This window comes from Chelonia mydas, chromosome 1 (assembly GCF_015237465.2).
Source record: "Chelonia mydas isolate rCheMyd1 chromosome 1, rCheMyd1.pri.v2, whole genome shotgun sequence".
NCBI lineage: Eukaryota > Metazoa > Chordata > Testudines > Cheloniidae > Chelonia > Chelonia mydas.
Window position 1 is genome coordinate 246,248,608 of NC_057849.1, and position 17,697 is coordinate 246,266,304.

Below are 17,697 nucleotides of genomic sequence, written 5' to 3' on the forward strand. Positions count from 1 at the left end.
AGAATTTCCAAGGATGTTTTAGTCCTGGCAGCAAATTGAAGTCTCCCATGATCACACAGCGTTTTCCCTAGGCATTATATATAGGTGCACAAGGAGGCAGTCATCTTGTTCCTTAGTGTGATTTGGTGGTTTGTAGCAAACACCAGTTAATACTCAATCTCATGCTTTAACGTTGGGACATTGATCTGTAACTTGGAAAAAAATATCTTTTTTTTACTGCAATACCAAATACCACTCGATGCGTGGAGTGGATGGAGCAAGCTCCTATTCCAACTCCCTGTTCCAAAAATCCATTTAATATGTAGTCCTCAGATAAAGGACGTATCAGATATTAAACTGATAAGAATAGATATAACTTAGATAATTTTTTCACTTCAAGGTCTAAGAGACACAGACAAGGTTTTCATCTCAAGGCCAAAAGACCAAAAACATCAAAGACACTTGATCACGGCCTTAGATACGCCATAGATAGGCCAAGAGACTACTTACACTTGATCTTAGCCAAAAGCCCGAGATACTACACTTGATCTTGAATGCTTATCAGTGACTTGGAAACAAGTAAGGCCATTTTTGACATAGAATGCCATTCCCCCTCCCCTTTTGCCCACTCGATCCTTCCTAAACAGACTGTAACCATTGATTTTAACATTCCAGTTATGAGAGTCATCCTACAAGGTACAGTAATACTAACTAGATCAAATGTATGCTCATAACTGAGTGATTCCAGTTCCTCTTGTTTGTTGTCCATACTTCTAGCAATGGGGTATAAGGAATTCAAGAATTTCTTTTCTCTGTGTTCTTTGGTTCCTTGCTTAATTTTGTTCTCAACATCACAAAGCTGCAAACAATTATTAGCCAAATCAGCTGGGAGGAAGTATTTAATCAGAAAATTATGAATGATAATTAGAAATAATTTTAAGAACACCCTACTAGATTTTCAAAAAAACGCAATTGAGGAAAAAGGCTGTGCAGATTAAAAATCTGACCTGATTTAGAGGGGAAGTAAAGGAAGCTATAAAAAAAACTATATGTAACAAATGGAAGCAAAGGAGAGTTGATAGTAATGAGTAAATATAATAAATTAGGAATTGTAGAAAATTGATAAGGGAAGCAAAGGGACACAAGGAGAAATTTACAGCCAGCAGTGTTAAGGACAATAAGGAGTTTTAAAAATATATTAGGAATAGAAAGAATCCTAATAATGGTATTGGTCCATTGCTAGATGGAAATGGCAGAATAAGCAATAATAATGTAGAAAAGGCAAAAGTGTTCAATAAATATTTCTGTTCTGTATTTGAGGGGAAAACAGCAGATATAGTCTCATAATATGGTGATAACACTTTTTTTCCATTTGAATAGTATCTCTGGAGGATGTTAACCAGAAACTACTAAATTAGACAGTTTTAAATTAGCATCCAAGAGTTTTAAAAGAGCTGGGTGATGAGCTCACTGGACCGTTAATGTTGATTTTCAATAAGTCTTGGAGTACTGGGGAAGTTCCAGAAGACTGGAACAAAGCTAATGTGCCAATTTTTAAAATGGGTAAATGGGATGACCCAGGTAATTGTAGGCTGATCAGCCTGACTTTGATCCCATGCAAGATAATTAAGTCCCATATTAGCCACTCCATTAATAAAGAATTAGAGGAGGATAAAGTAATTAATACAAATCAACATGAGTTTATGGAAAATAGATCCTGTCAAACTAACTTGATATCTTTTTTAGATGAGATTACAAGTTTTGGCTAATAAAGGTAATGTGTTGATGTAACATACTTAGACTTCTGTAAGACTTTTGACTTGGTACCACATAACATTTGATTAAAAATCTAGAGCAATATAAAATTAACATGGCACACATTAAACTGATTAAAAACTGGCTAACTGGTCTCAAAATGTACTTGTAAATGGAGAATCGTCATCAAGAGGGTATGTTTCCAGTGAGGTCCTGCAGGAATTGGTTCTTGGCCCTGTGCTATTTAACATTTTTATCAATGACCTGGAAGAAAACATAAAATCATCATTGATAGTTTGCAGATGACAACATAAAAATTAGGGGAGTGACAAATAACGAAAAGGACAGGTCACTGATTCAGAACAATTTGGATTGCTTGGTAAACTGGGAGGAAGCAAACATACATTCAGTGAATACGCAAAAAACAGACTTTTTTTTCAGAACACAATGAGACTCTAAAATCTACAGATTACAGAGGATTCAGAATCCATCCCTTTGGCAAATTTTTCAGTGGTTTGTATGTATTTTATTTTATTTTTATTAGTGTTGTCAAAATAAATCCTGGAGGCTCCATATGCTCCCTCCATATGTGTTGATAATTGTTCATGTGAGTCACCAAATGATGAATATAAACTGTGATGTATAAAAAATTATATTTTCTATTTTATGAATGTGTAGTTCTGGGTCCCTTTATCAGGTCTATAGATTTGTGAGGGGTTTTACTAAAGCTTTGCAAACCCTTACCTGTTTAGGATTTGAGGTGGGGAGGGGTTCACTGGGGGGGGGTATGGAATGGGCTAGTTGCACTTTACCTCACTCTCAGTCCCCTCCATGTCAGGTAGCCTCCACAGTGGGAAGTTCCCCATCTCCATGGTGACTGGAAGCAGACTAGATCTTTGCTTGGAGCCTGACTTTTGCCCTGTCCCTCCGGCAGAACTCTCTGCCTCCAAATGTGCACTCATGGCAGGGCTCCCTTTGTAGCAGAGCTTTCACGGGGTTCTAGCATCTCCAGTTTGTTTGGCCTCAAGGTTTTTCTCCTCAGAACTGCTCCACTCAACAATATTTTCCTTCAGCTTTCTGAGGAGGGTTTGAAGGACGGCACCTTCCCACCTCTTGTAAACATGCGTGTTGATACCCTCAAAGAATTCTGATGGATTAGTGAGGGACGATTTCCCTTCACAAAAGCCGTGCTGATTCTTCTCCAGCATATCATGTGTATCTAGGTGTCTGATAATTTTGTTCTTTACTGTAGTTTCAACCAATTTGCCTGGTACTGGAGTTAGGCTTACTGGCCTGTAATGGCCAGGATTGCCTCTGGAACCTTATTAAAGTATTGGTGTTACATTAGCTACCCTCCAGTCATCTGGCACAGAGGCTGATTTAAGCGATAGGTTAGTAGTTCTACAGTTTCACATTTGAGTTCCTTTAGAACTCTTGGGTGAATACCATCTGGTCCTGGTGACTTATTACTGTTTAGTTTATCAATTTGTTCCAAAACCTCCTCTATTGACACCTCAATCTGGGACAACTCCTCAGATTTGTCACCAGAAAAGAATGGCTCCAGAGTGGGTATCTTTTCCATATCCTCTCAGTGAAGACCGATGCAAATAATTCATTTAGCCTCTCTGCAGTGGCCTCATCTTCTTCGAGTGCATCGTTTCATTAGCACCTTGATCCTCTAGTGGCCCCACTGAATGTTTGATGGGCTTCCTGCCTCTGATGTACTGTACTTACAAAAACTAACAGCAAAATTTTTTTGTCTTTAGCTAGATGCTCTTCAAATTCTTTCTTGGCCTGCCTTATTATTCCTTTATGCTTGACTTGCCAGGTGTATGTTCCTTTCTATTTTCCTCAGTAGGATTAACTTCCAATTTTTAAAAGATGCCTTTTTTGCCTCTAACCGTCTCTTTTACTCTGTTTAGCCAAGGTGGTATTTTTGATCCTCTTACTACTGTTGTTTTGTTTTTTACTTACAGTATACATTTAGTTTGAGCCTCTATTATAGTGTTTTTAAATAGTCTCCATGCAGGTTGCAGGTATTTCTACCTTGGGACTATTCCTTTTAGTTTTCGTTTAACTCCTTTTTTTAAAGGCTACTGTGGTGGGTTTCTTCAGCCTTTTTCCCCTACAAGGATGTTAAATTTAATTACATTATGGTCACTGTCGCCGAGTGGTTTAGCTATATTCACCTCTGTCATGACAGAGGGGTGGGCAGGCCAAACTGGAATGGTGCTGCGTCCCTATGTGCCAGGTTGCAATGCCACTTGATTAAATTTGGCTTGGCCGCCCCTCCTAGAGCAGCAGCTTGGCCAAATTTGAGTGGCATGGGAGAGACACACTGAAGTTTTGCCTAAGGCAGCAGATTGCTTGAGTGTCTCTGGGCATTAGCCTGGGACCTGGGAGACTCAGATTCAGTTCCCTGCTCTGCCACAGACTTCCTGTGTGACCTTGAGCAAGTTACGTAGTCTCTGTACCTTCATTCCCTTTCTATAAAATGGGGATAGCGCTTCCCTATCTCACAGGGGTGTTGTGAGGATAAATATATTAGAAGATTGTGAAGAACTCAGGTACCACGACAACAGGTGTCATATAAGTACCTTAGCTAGACACCTGCTCTTCCCCAGTGGTAGTTGGGAATTGTCATTGGAAAATGCTGTTTTGTTGAAGCTGAAATGTCTCATGGAAATGTATTGGGTTTGATGAACTTCTGACAAACCGCAAACAGGGTTCCATCTGAACACTGCCTGTTTTCATGGCAGCTCATCTGTCGGGCTGCTGGAGAGCTTGGACTTTTGGGGCTCACAGCTTCAGGGAAGCCTTGCTATGTGGAATACCCAAAGGTTGGGGACCCCAAGGCTGCAGCGCTGCCTGCCACAGAACCCTGGGTCCTCATGGTTTTGTATCAACAGATTGGATATCTGTCACATATTCTAAGCACTTGGGAGGTTAGTCTGCTGTAACTGTGCACATTAACTGTGAGTAAAAGTTGTTTTTGTTTGTGTTATATTCTAGCATTGGAAATTAAGATGTCCTAAATGCTGTTGTAAAGATCTTCTCACTCTAATCTACAATATAGCCAGAAAAAAAAATCTCACTGACATTCCCTCTTTTTAATATAGTTTTCAGAGAGCTAATGAAGGAACAGCCATTTTCCTGTCAAATCAGCAGTTTCCATGCAAGTCAGCCAGGAACTGAAATGTCCCACTTTCTCTAGAAAGCTCCATCATGTACCCCTTGACCCAGAGTTCTCCTCTCCTCTGTTCAGGCACCTCAATCCACCTCTCCTATTATGACATTGTAAACATTTCGAGTTTTCATGGTCAAAAGAAGCTACAACTGCCTAATGAAGTTAGCACAGAATATATTGGACATTTAAAACCCAATGGGACTGTGGCAGTTCTTCTTGAATGTGGAATTAGGCACTGCTTTTGATGACAGCAGCAGCCTGGGTCTCACACTGTTTTGGAAGGGGGAACTGCAACTGAGGGACAAATTAAGTATTTTATTAAATTATTGGAATCTTATATAATTAACAGTTAGTAATAAAACATGTAAAAAAATAAAAATGAGGACACTCATGCTGATAGGTTCAATGTTGTGTGCCACGTCAGGGCTAGGAAACACTTTGCAAACCAGTACTTATGTTGCTGTACCGGTAAACTTTTCTAAACAGTGGTCCTACCAATTAGGTCTAAGTAGCAAGTTCAGCAGGACCACTCATTGGCACTTCTTGCCTACACACAAGCCACCCACCCCAACACTGCTCCCAAGAAGCACCAGGACTAGCCCTCAAGATGAATATTAAAGGCCAGGGCTCATAGAACGGGAACGGGGAGACAAGAAGGAAGAAGTCAGTCTAAACAGTATGCATGCTATCACCTGCACTTTCTAACTTACTAATAGCTTATAATGTTCTTTGCTGTTTCTTGAGATACAATGTCTTAAAATAATAGTTGTTTTCCTTTGGACCGAGCAAAATTATGGGCCATTTGCCAAATATCTTAAGCTTGCTAGGTCATTCTACCCTTGTTAAGGTACCTCTGACAATGCTAACTTGGCCATGTTGGAAATAATTATTTTCTTTTCCTGTTTTCCTTAATAAGCTTCTTGTATTATTGATAAGATATACCATAAAATTTAAGATGTGAAAATTAGCTAAAGTATTGTCAGGGCAACCTCATCTAATGGAAGTTCCCGAACTTCTGAGAGGTTGGTTTCTTAACCTTAATGTTGCAGTAGCATTAGTACATACAGTAGCATGTCTTTCCAGAGAGTCAAGCTTCATTTCTGTAGTTTGTGAAGACACAAGATCACTTTCCTGGAATATTAGCCCCACAAATCATAGCTGACTATCTTGTGTAAGCTGACTTGTAAAAAAACAACAACAACAAAGTGAAAACCCTTTTGTAATAGCTTTCTAAATAATCAATATAGATTAATTTGTTTTTGTTTGAATTGGAAAGAGGCACTCAGGTGCTGTGTCTTTGGATGTTGTCCAGAAATGCTTGTTTTTTCCCTCATCTAATTCAACAGGAGTCTATATATTGATGTATAGAGGAGCAGAACCTGGTTGAAGATCCTAAAATAAACAGTGCCATTATTTGGCCTTTGTAAATATGGATTTTATTTTAATTACATAAATTGTGCAGTGCTCTGGGTGGAAGCAGATGTTCCTTGGTAACTCACCATTACTTGCTGCCATATCCATAATAAACGAGTAAGTGTGTGTATTTATCTGACTAAGGAAATGCTTATAGTTACCTGAAAGTATATTAATGTTACCAACAACTGTAGCAAAGCTGAGAGGTAAAGCCATCCGTTATACTAATATTTATTTTGTTGATCTAAAAGAAGTGTGGCTTAATTCTTAATTATTTTGTGGGGGTTTTTTGTTATTCCTAGGAATTCATTTTGCCAGAGATGCCACTTATTCCAATCACTATTGTCAGGCTGACAGCAAATTCAAGCTCATGCTGGTAGCTAGAGTTCTGGTGAGAGACATTGCTTCTGGAGACTCTAGCTATCTTCATCCTTCTGCCAAACCTAACAATCCAAATAGTTTTGTGACCGCTGTGTGAACAATGGATCAGTTGTCTCTCTTTTTGTCATCTTTAAGGGTATGTCTACTCTAAGAAATTAGGTTGATTTTATAGAAGTCGATTTTTAGAAATTGATTTTATACAGTCAATTGTGTATGTCCCCACTAAGCACCTTGGGCATCTGGGTGAAGCAGATATGGAACTTGGGGAGGAGGGCAGGTGGTTATACAATGGATGCAGCGGGGGGGGGGGGGGGGGGATCTGTACTCTTGTTGGCTTTCCTGCAGCTCCAACAGACACTTCATCATGTCCGTTTGCTCCCCCAACAGATGCTTCATCGTCCATTTGCACCTCCATTAGTCTCAGCATCGCATCCTGCCTCTACTCTTCGTGCTCACTTAATGCTTTCCTGGCCTCTGCCACTGAATGCCTCCATGCATTAAGCTATGCTGTATCAGTGCGGGAGGACTGCATGAGCTTGGCAAACATGTCATCGCGAGTGCATTTTTTTCACCTTCTAATCTGCGATAACTTCAGGGACGGAGATGGTAGGGGGAGCGTAGAAACATTTGCACCTGCGGGGGGATAAAAAGGGAGAGTAAAATTTAAGATGATACATTTCTGAGAACAAAAGGGAGACTCTTTCACAGTGAATTAAGCAATTCACAGCAGACAGCACATGTGCTTTAGGTACAAGGTTGCATTTTGCCTTTTATATTGAGTGCCTACCGGTATGGTGACACATCACACACACGGCTGGGCAACAGAATTTGGTTTCCAGGCAGCCATGGTAAGCCAAAGGTATTGCGGGTTTGGCTTCTTACGCCTTCATAACATGTGGGAATGATTTCAAACTGCAGCACCCTCCTTTCCCATAGCAAGCAATGCTGGTTGGGTTTCACATTTAAAAGGAGGGGCTGTGGGTTTCAAGTGGATGTGCAGCACACATCTCCCCCCACCCCGCTGCATAGCTATTCTCTGGGATGAGCCCTTCACCCTTCTCTCTGCCGCATGGCTATTCTCAGGGATGATCCCTTTTAGCCAAGCGCAAACAGCCCAGCATGAACGGGGTCCTTTTACTGTTCCCTTACAAAAATTCCCCTATTTCAACCAGGTGACCATGAATGATATCACTCTCCTGAGGCTAACACAGAAAGATATAGACCGAATGTTGCTTGAATGCAACCAAAACCCAGGACCATTTGCTGCCATGGTTTGTGCTGCAATGATTTCAGACTACTTGCTATTGGCTTGGCGTGGTAAAGTGTCCTACCGTGGAGGACAAAATAAGGCAGCCCTCCCCAGAAACCTTCTGCAAAGGCTTTCAGAGTACCTCCAGGAGAGCTTCATGGAGATGTCTCTGGAGGATTCCTGCTCCATCCCCAGGCACGTTAACAGACTTTTCCAGTAGCTGTAGTGGCCGCGAATGCATCCCAAGTCTTCAGGGCGAATCAAACATTAAACACAATTGCTTTTAAACCCTGTACTGTAGTGACAAATGTGCACTCACCAGAGGTGCCTTCTCCATCTTCAGGGTCGGAAATCCCGCCTTGGGAGGGTATTGGCTCCAGGGTGATGAAAAGGTCCTGGCTGCTGGGGAGAATGGATTCACCGCTTGCCTGATGTGCATTCTCCTCTTTCTCCTCCTCTTCCTCATCCACAAAATCCTCCTTCCTGTTGCATGAGACTCCCCACCCCACCCCACTCCACCGCTGCCCCTTGCAGGTGTCCATGGACAGTGGTGGGATAGTGGTAGGGTGCCCCCCTAGAATGCCATGCAGCTGATCATAGAAGCGGCATGTATGGGGCTCTGATCCAGAGCGGCCGTTTGCCTCCTTTGTCTTTGGTAGGCTTGCCTGAGCTACTTAACTTTCACGTGGCACTGCTGTGTGTCCCTGTTGTAGCCTCTCTCCACCATGCCCTGTGAGATTTTGGCGTATATATTTGCATTTCTTCTTTTTGATCGGAGTTCGGCCTGCACAGATGCGTCTCCCCATACAGCAATCAGATCCAGTGTCTCCTGTTTGGTCCATGCTGGAGCTCGTTTGTGATTCTGGGGGGACTTCATGGTCACCTGTGCTGCTGAGCGTGCCATGCTGACCAAACAGGAAATGAAATTCAAAACTTCCTGGGGCTTTTCCTGTGTACCTGGCTAGTGCATCGGAGTTGAAAGTGCTGTCCAGAGCAGTCACGCTGGAGCACTCTGGGATAGCTCCTGGAGGCCAATACCATCGATTTGCATCTGCACTACCCCAAATTCGACCCAGCAAGGCCAGTTTTAGTGCTACTCCCCTCGCCAGGGAGGAGTACAGACGTCAATTTTAAGAAGAGTCCTTTAGGTCAATGGAATGGGGTTGGTTGTGTAGACGCATTCATTTTAAAATCGACCTAACGCTGCTAAATTCGACCTAACCCCGTAGTGTAGACCAGGGATAAGAAACATTGGATTTATCCAGAATATATAATACAATGTATGTAAGAGTCAGAATGTGTGATTCTGTAATGCACAGCAATTTTGTGTTTCTAAACTGTGGCATTTATATTTCTTTTTGGTTGTGGTTTTCTTTTGTTATTGAATTTCATATTTTTTTAATACCCTTTAGCTCCACAAATTCTAAGATAGAGCTGGTCGGGAATTCTCCATCAGAAAATGCAATTTCTGCAAAATCAAAATTTGCCATGGGAAAATGTCAGTTAAGACAAACCAACCAACCAACCCCCCCTTTTCCTGTTGGGGAAATCAAAATGATATATTTTGTTTTGGGTTGGAAGTGGGGTCAAATCTGAACTGGAATGTTTCATTTTATTGAATTGACCTGAAACATTTAATTTCAAAGCAATTGAAAATAACATAACACTGGATTTCCTTGCACATTACCTTGTGGGAGATGTAAATTCACCATGTAACTTATATTTAGTAATGAGATTATGGTTTGCATTGCTTTAATTTTTACTTAATTGCAAGATTGTGTGTTAAATTCATTATTTCACCACAGAATCATAGAAAGGTAGAGCTGGAAGGAACCTCAACCGTTGTATAAAATTTGCTAATGCTTTGTTGGTTCCATTCTTCTTAGAGTGACCATACATCCCATTTTGGCTGGGAGACTCCCTTTTTAAAGCCCTGTCCCGGGCAAAACTGGGCATTTGTCCCGTTTGCTCTTGCTAACTGATCATTAGTTTTGCCAAAAAGTGGGGTGTAATCCCCAGCGGGGTGCAGAGGAAAGTGCAGGGGGGAAGCAGCAATACCAGTCCCACATGGAACGGAGGACTCGGGAGAGTGGCTCGGGCTGGCAACAGGGGGCCTCGGGCTGGCACCATGCCTAGAGTGGAGGAGGCGGACTCTGGGCCAGCCCCATGCATGGGGGGAGAAAGAGGGGCCTTGGGCCAGCCGCATGGGGTGTCCTATTTTCTCTTTGGAAAAATACGGTCACCCTACTTCTTCTCTGAAAGTGATTTTCAATAAAGTAAGTAATCTGTACCAACTGATATTGTGCATTTTTTCATATATTACTTTCACCTATTTCTTTTAAGGTTGTCCATCTCTAAAGAAATTCTTCCACTTATCACAGTGATAACTGCCCCAACATCTAAATACTTTCTTATTCAGCATGGGTATGAAAATACTATTTCTTATTTTTGATAATTATGGTGATCTCCAATATTTCTTCAGTCAAGTGCCTCCAATATGCCTAATTAGCAAGTGCACTTTTCGGTAAGATTATGTTTTATGGGTGCCAGAATTTTAGATTCTGGATCTAGCACACAATTAAATGAGATTGGATTTGACAGTTTCTGTTCTGTCTGTATCCACAATGGATTCTTTCCAGCAGAGATCTATTCCACTAGCAGTCTGATTTGTGCCACTTTATAATATATCTTAAAATCTGGTAGCACTAGGCGTCCCATCTCAGTGGGACATTCCAGCCATTCCATTTGGATTCTTGGTTTCTGATTTGATCATAGGCATCTTCAAATACCTTTTAAAAAATTCTTGAAGACGTTTTTGGGCATGTAAAGGGAGTCATGGAAAAAGAATACAGGACTCTGGGCAGCAGGACATTCACTTTAAGTACTTGAATTCTACCAGTAAATGTCATTGGTGGTAATGTCCATCTAAGTAATTGTAAATAATTGTTATTAATTGATCAATATTTAGTTTAAACAGTTCCGCTGACTTTAGGTGATACATTAATGCCTAACTAGCTAATTTATTTATCCACTATCTTTTCAGTGGGCATTTATCATCGTTCAAATATATTTTGGAAATGAGGTATAGTATCTCTGATTTACAGTACTTTAATCTGTAGCCCGATTCCTTACAACGCGCTTCCATTACTTCTTGTAATAAAAGGGGCAGATTTCCCAGGCACAATGACTTTCAGTTACAATAAAAGATCAACCCAACTCAACCCATCTTAACTTATTCTCCCCTCCCAGGGATTTTACCAGGAGGGATCCAGTTGCTATTGCTCCACATCCATTGACACGCCCTCTGCCATCTTCTATCCCAAAGTTCAGTTGATAAACCTACCATTACCCACCAAAGTCCCCTGCCAAGTTGTCCCTATCCTCCTCAGGCTCCCCTCTTAGGACTACTAAGGCTTATAAATGGTTGGGAAAAATCTGCTAAAAACCATCAAAAAGGGAATCTAAGGGGTCTTCTTCCTCTTCGTCATAAGATTGACTCCTCCACCTCCTATGAGTGCTCCTATGGAGTCTCAGATGTTGAATCCAGAACCTTCACTATGGGGACACTGATAAATTGGTTCTGAAAATGATATTCCTCGCTATTCAGGATGGAGATAGCCTGAGGCTATATCTACACTAGAAACGCTACTCCAGCTGTGACGCTGTACTGCTGACACTACTGCGATGGGAGGTGTTCTTCCATTGCTGTAGTAAATCCACCACTCTGAGAGGCGGTAGCTAGGTCGATGGAAGACGTCTGTCAATCTAGCGCTGTCTAGGCTGGGGTTAAGGATGGCTTAAAAACATCTCTCAGGGGTGTGAATTTTTCAACCTCCTGAATAATAGAGCTGGGTTGACCTAACTTTCTTGTGTAGACCAGCATCCCTGCTAAAGTTCTACCTAAGAAATTAGAAAGGTCCTTTCCTCTGCCATCTGAGAACACCGGTACTCCAGGGAATCTAAACACAAATCCATTCCTAAAATTTTCTCACCCAGTGCCTATAAAAAACAAACAAACCACAAACAAAAACCACAAACCACAAACACCCAGCCCCCCACCCACAAAAAAACAACAACAAAGGACAAGCAGGCAAGATTTGGTTCTATCCCCTAAGTTGGACTCCAAAATCTTCTCCTTGGTGAAAAGAAATATTCCAGTAGAGGGTGCTATTGCCTCTCCAGAGATGATAAACTGGAGAATTTGCTTTTTAGAAGGACTAATGTTACCTCCATGATTTTATATTCCTCTGGGTCCTTTACTTCTGTCCGTGGTTGATGCTTCCTTGTCATGACTAAAAGCCATTAACCAGCATGGATTAAAAAATCATGATTTAAAAATAAGAGTTAAAATTGAAATAATTTTTAAAAAATTAATTTAAAAAAAAGTATATCACATTTTTAATTTGAGGATTTTTCATTCTTTATTTTCTTCTCATTTTATAGCCACATTGCTAAAGGAAGTATTTTATACTTGTTTTTTAATTAGAGTCATAGAGTACTATCATTGTAAGGAAAGGGCTGGAAAGGACCTTGGGGGAGGTCATCTAATTCATCCCCCTGTGATCAGGCAGAACCAAGTATACTTAGACCGTGCCTGACAGGTGTCTGTCTAACCTGGTCTTAAAAACCTCCCATGATAGGGATTTCACAACCTCCTTTGGAAGCCTGTTCCAGAGCTGAACTGCCCTTATAGTTAGAAAGTTTTTCCTAATATCTAAACTAAGTCTCCTTTGCTGCAGGTTCAGGTGATTATTTCTTGTCCTACCTTCAATGGACACAGAGAACAACTGATTATTGTCCTCCTTATAGCAGCCTTTAATATATTTGAAGGCTCTTAATGTCCCCCCGCCCCTTCAGTCGTCTTTTCTCAAAGCTAAAAATGAGCAGTTTTTTTAACCATTCCCCTTAGGTCAGGTTTAATAAACTTTTTTTTGCTCTGTACTCTCTCCAATTTCTCCACATCTTTTATTGTGTCTTACATAAGTCACTCCTGTTAATACACCCCAGAATATCAGCCTTCTTTGCAAATGCATCACACTGTTGACTGATATTCAGTTTGTGATCCCCTATAACTTCCAGATCCCTTTCAGCAGTACTTCTGCCTTGCCATTTAGTCCCCACGTTGTATATTTGATTTTTCCTTCCTAAGTGTAGTACTTTGCACTTGTTACTGAATTTCATCTTACTGATCTTCAGACCAATTCTTCAATTTGTCAGGGTGCTTTTGAATTCTAATCCTGTCCTCCAAAATGCTCGCTACCCTTTCCAGATTGGTGTCATCTGCAAATTTTATAACTGTATTCTGTAATCCATTATCCAAGTCATTATTGAAAGTATTGAACAGTACCAGACCCAGGACTGAACCTTGTGGTACTATTAGATATGTCGTCCCAATTTGACTATGAACCACTGAGAAGTACTCTGAGTACAGTCTTTCAACCAGTTGTGCACTCACTTCATAATAACTTAATCTAGACCACATTTCCCTAGTTTGCTGAATTTAGAGTCCTTTCAGTTAGATTCCTATTTGTAAGTAGAATTTCAGATTTTACATAGATTTTTTTTTAATCTACTAAGAAGTCTCATACTTAGAAAGCTCTTCTATATTGTGAAAGACAAGTGCAAGGTCTCTTCAATATCTTTACTGTGAAAACAACATACAATCAGCCACAAACCTGAGAAACAGCCCATGATATATTTGCAACAAAAATCACCCTCCAGTAGATTGAACTTCCACAAGTCAAGAAAGCTGAAATTGTTGATCAGGCTCTACTCCTCCATCAGCATTTGCAATCTGAAGTCAATGGGCTCTTGTGCTTCTCAATCACTTAGCTGCTTTTGAAAATCCCTCCCTTAGGTGCCTGCATATGGGCTTAGGATCTTAATGTTAGGCTGCTCTTTTTGAAAGTTTTGGCCCATGTATATAAAATGTTCACCAACTTTATTGAAAGTCTAAATGGTCAATGGAACTATTGAGGTGAGTAAAATTATGTACCTGCTTGTTTGCTGGATCTGGACCTTAATTTTCACTGTCTTTTGCCTTATAGTGTTTTTGTAAAATTCAATGTTACTTTACCATTAGCAGAATATTTTTTAAAAAGCTTTTATAATTAAATTAATTATACATTTTAATCTAAAGTTGTAATAGCAAAAATTTTTAAATAGTTTTACAAAGCCTCAATCTGATTTTAAACTAAGTTATTTTGTGTAAAATCAAGTAATTTTAAATTGCCTTGATTTAAATGGCTCCAATCTGCCATTAACAAATCCCTGGACGTTAAAAGGAAAGAAGGTAAAATTACTCAAAAGTGTTTTCAAAACCTGACCAAGTAACGAACAGCCAAAATAGCCATACCAAACAGACAAAATTAATGTCCAAATTTCATGAGTCCCTCTATTCTATACAGTGAGATTCATCCCTTTACACAAAGCCTAAGTTAATGGTCTTTGGATGGGGACTGAGCAAGGGCTGGGGAGATTAACTTCACCATCTGAACAAGGGGTTGCAAGTACAGTCCCTTTGCTGCAGTCTATGTATTTGAATTATAGCACTGTTCCACCCCCGTTAGAAGTGGGAATTCCTGGCCATTAGGCGTATGCAAATGTGGACGCTGTGAGCACTATGAAATGAATATGGCCCCCTTACAATCTTTAACATGTTTATCCTCACAATGTCCCTGTAAGGTAGTGAAATAGTATTGTCCCTGTTTTACCAATGGGGAACTGAGGCACAGACAGAGACCAAGTAACTTATGTAAGGTCATACAGGAAGTCTCTATAGTAGAGTCTATGTACCTGGGTTTCTCAAGTCTCAAGACAGCACCCTAACCACTGCACTAACCGAGCTCATTACCACCATCCTGCTTGATTCTGGCCTAGTTGGAGTGGGGTGGAGGCTCTCCTGCATGGAAACATACTACTCCTACAGAGCACAACCTCAGGGCCTAAATGACATAGGGCATGTCTACACTACACAATTAAATCGACTGAAGTTGACATGCCGTCACCATAGTAATTAAGTCAATTGTGAAGGTCCACACTATGCTCCTTGTGTTGGTGGAGTGCGTTCTCACTAGCAGTGCTTGCATCGACCCAGAGAGCAGCTAGCTATCCCACTGTGCAACTCACCACCATCTAGTGCAAGGTGTTATGGGGAGTGTTTACAATGCCCCACAGGGGCAAAACATTCTCTCAGGGATGATTGGGAACAAGGCGTGAATACCCCAGGATGCAGTTTTCTTCCTCCCCTAATTTCAGCTACAGTCCATAATATTTCACACCTGTTGTCAAAAGCCTAACACCATCCACACATCCGCCACCTGTAGAGAAGCATGGATCTGGCACAGCTCTGCACTATTGTGGTGAGCGTTGTGAACACCACACGCCTGATCCTGCAGTAATTCCACAGCTATCAGAGGAGCTGCCAGGCAGAATATGGCAATTCCTTTTATATAGCCCTGCTGGAAGCCATGGAAAGAAAAAAAATCCCAGTTGCTGCTGGCAGTCGTGGAGCAGCTGAACACGGTGGAACACTGGTTCTAGTCCCGAGAAACAAGCAGCAACTGGTGGGATCACATCATTATGCAGGTATGGGATGATGAGCGGTGGCTGCAAAACGTTCGTATGTGCAAGGCCCTTTTCCTAGAACTGTGTGCAGAGCTCCCCTAGCCCTGCAGCGCAGCGACACTGGAATAAGAGCTGTGCTGAAGTGAGTAGCGATCCCTGTGTGGAAGCTTGCAACGTCAGACTACCACAGATCAATTGGGAATCAATCTGAAGTTGGGAAATCCATCGTGGGCGTTGCTGTGATCCAACTATGCAGAGCCATTCGGGCTAAGAAGGACTGTGACTCTGGGCAATGTGCAGGAGATACAGGATGGTTTTTCTGCAGTGGGGTTCCCTAACTGCAGTAGGGTCGCAGATGGCATGCACATCCCAACCTTGGCCCCAGACCACCTTGCCACAGAGTACATAAACAGAAAGGGCTACTTTTCTATGGTGTTGCAAGCACTGGTATATCACCGGGGATGTTTTACCGATATCCGTGCAGGAAGGTGCATGACAACATGCATCATTAAAAACACAATCCTGTTTAGAAAGCTGCAAGCAGGGACTTTATTTCCAGACCACAAAATCACCACTGGAGATGTTGAAATGCCCATAGTCATCCTGGGAGACCCAGGCTACCCTTTACTCCTGGGGCTCATGAAGCTGGATCCCTGGACAGCAACAAGGAGCATTTGAACTGGCTGAGCAGGTGCAGAATGGCTGTTGAATGTGCCTTTGGTCATCTCAAAGGGCACTGGTTCAGTTTATCACTAGGTTAGACCTTAGTGAAAAAAATATTCCCATGGTTATAGCTGCCTGGTGTGTGCTTCATAATATCTGTGGAGCAAAGGGAGAGAAATTTCTGCCGGTGTGAAGGGGGATGGGCTGGCTCCTGATTTTTAGCAGACAGATACCAGGGCTCCACCTACTTCCCAGTAGGTGAGAAGAGGGGTCCCCACACTCCATTTAGCTTCTGGCCCCTCCACTGGGACTGCTGGTGAGGAGTGACTGCTTGATGTGATGGTCCCCCCAGGGACTGGGCTCAGACCTAGCAACTCATGCCACACAGGGGCCACCCCACAGGCTGCTGTATGTGAGAAGAGTGCGGGTAAGTGGTTAGAGAGGGAGGGGCTGAGAGCCAGGACTCCTGGGTTCTAGCCCCAGCTCTGGCTCTGACTCCTTGAGTGACCTCATTCACATCCCTCCCCCTCTCAGTGCCTCAATTTCCCTATCTCCTTCTTCCCCCCCTATGCTTTGAACTAATAAAGATGAATTAAGTTTCAAAAAATGGACTTTAATTGCACACACACAAACAAATCCATGCACGACTGAAGTAAACTTTAGAAATGTAGGGAAATAAACTGGGGAGGAGGGAAAGCACATTCATTTGTTATTTAAAAACACGTGCACTGTCCTTGCCTTCCACACATCAGTATATGTGTGGCTGTGATTGTCTGAACCCTCCCCCCCAGGGTGGAGCGTTAGGGATAGGGCACTGGCCTCTGACGCCACGTGGAATGTCTGTGTGGGAGGTCGGAGGGGGGGAGTATGGTGGTGCTGGAATGCAGTTCTGGACAGGCTGAAGAGGGAGGCGACCTCAAAGGTGTTGCACCTGATGGTCAACCAGACGTCTCAGCATGTCTGTTGCTCCTTCAGAAGCGCTATCATCTCTTGCTGTGTATCACGCTTCTTCTCCAGAGCTTTTCTCCTGTCCTGAATGTCCATGCCCATTTTGTGCAAGAGAGTGATCCTCCACGCTCTCTGCTCCGTGTCCGCTGATCCAGAGGCTTGCATGATGTCTGAAAACATGCCATCCCACGTTCGCTTGCTTCTGCTTTTTAGCTGGTTGAGCTTCCCCGCTGGTGTGGAGGGCAAGCTGGAGGCCACATTTGCAGCTGCAAAGGATACAATGCACAGAGGTGCTATTGTGAGTGCATAGATAAGCCATATGGACAATGTGTGAAATTGAAATCACTCCCCTTTATTGATGCAAGCATAAAACAGTACATTTGCATTTCGGTCAGGTATTCGTTGAGTGCGTTAGCTGTCCCATCCATGGTGAGTACAGCCTGGGTGTGGCTGTGGGGGATGACACACAGACGCTAGGGTTTGCTGTTCGGGCAACTGAACTGAATACTGGCACCGTTTCCCACAGGCAGCGGTGACTTTAGCTGATGTCTTACTC

The 17,697-nt window shown here is 42.1% G+C and overlaps 1 pseudogene; it reads right to left on the minus strand.

Moving 5' to 3' along the window:
• Positions 1-211: 211 nt before the first annotated feature.
• Positions 212-369, minus strand: LOC114022488 (annotated as a pseudogene).
• Between the last annotated feature and the right edge of the window lie 17,328 nt (positions 370-17,697).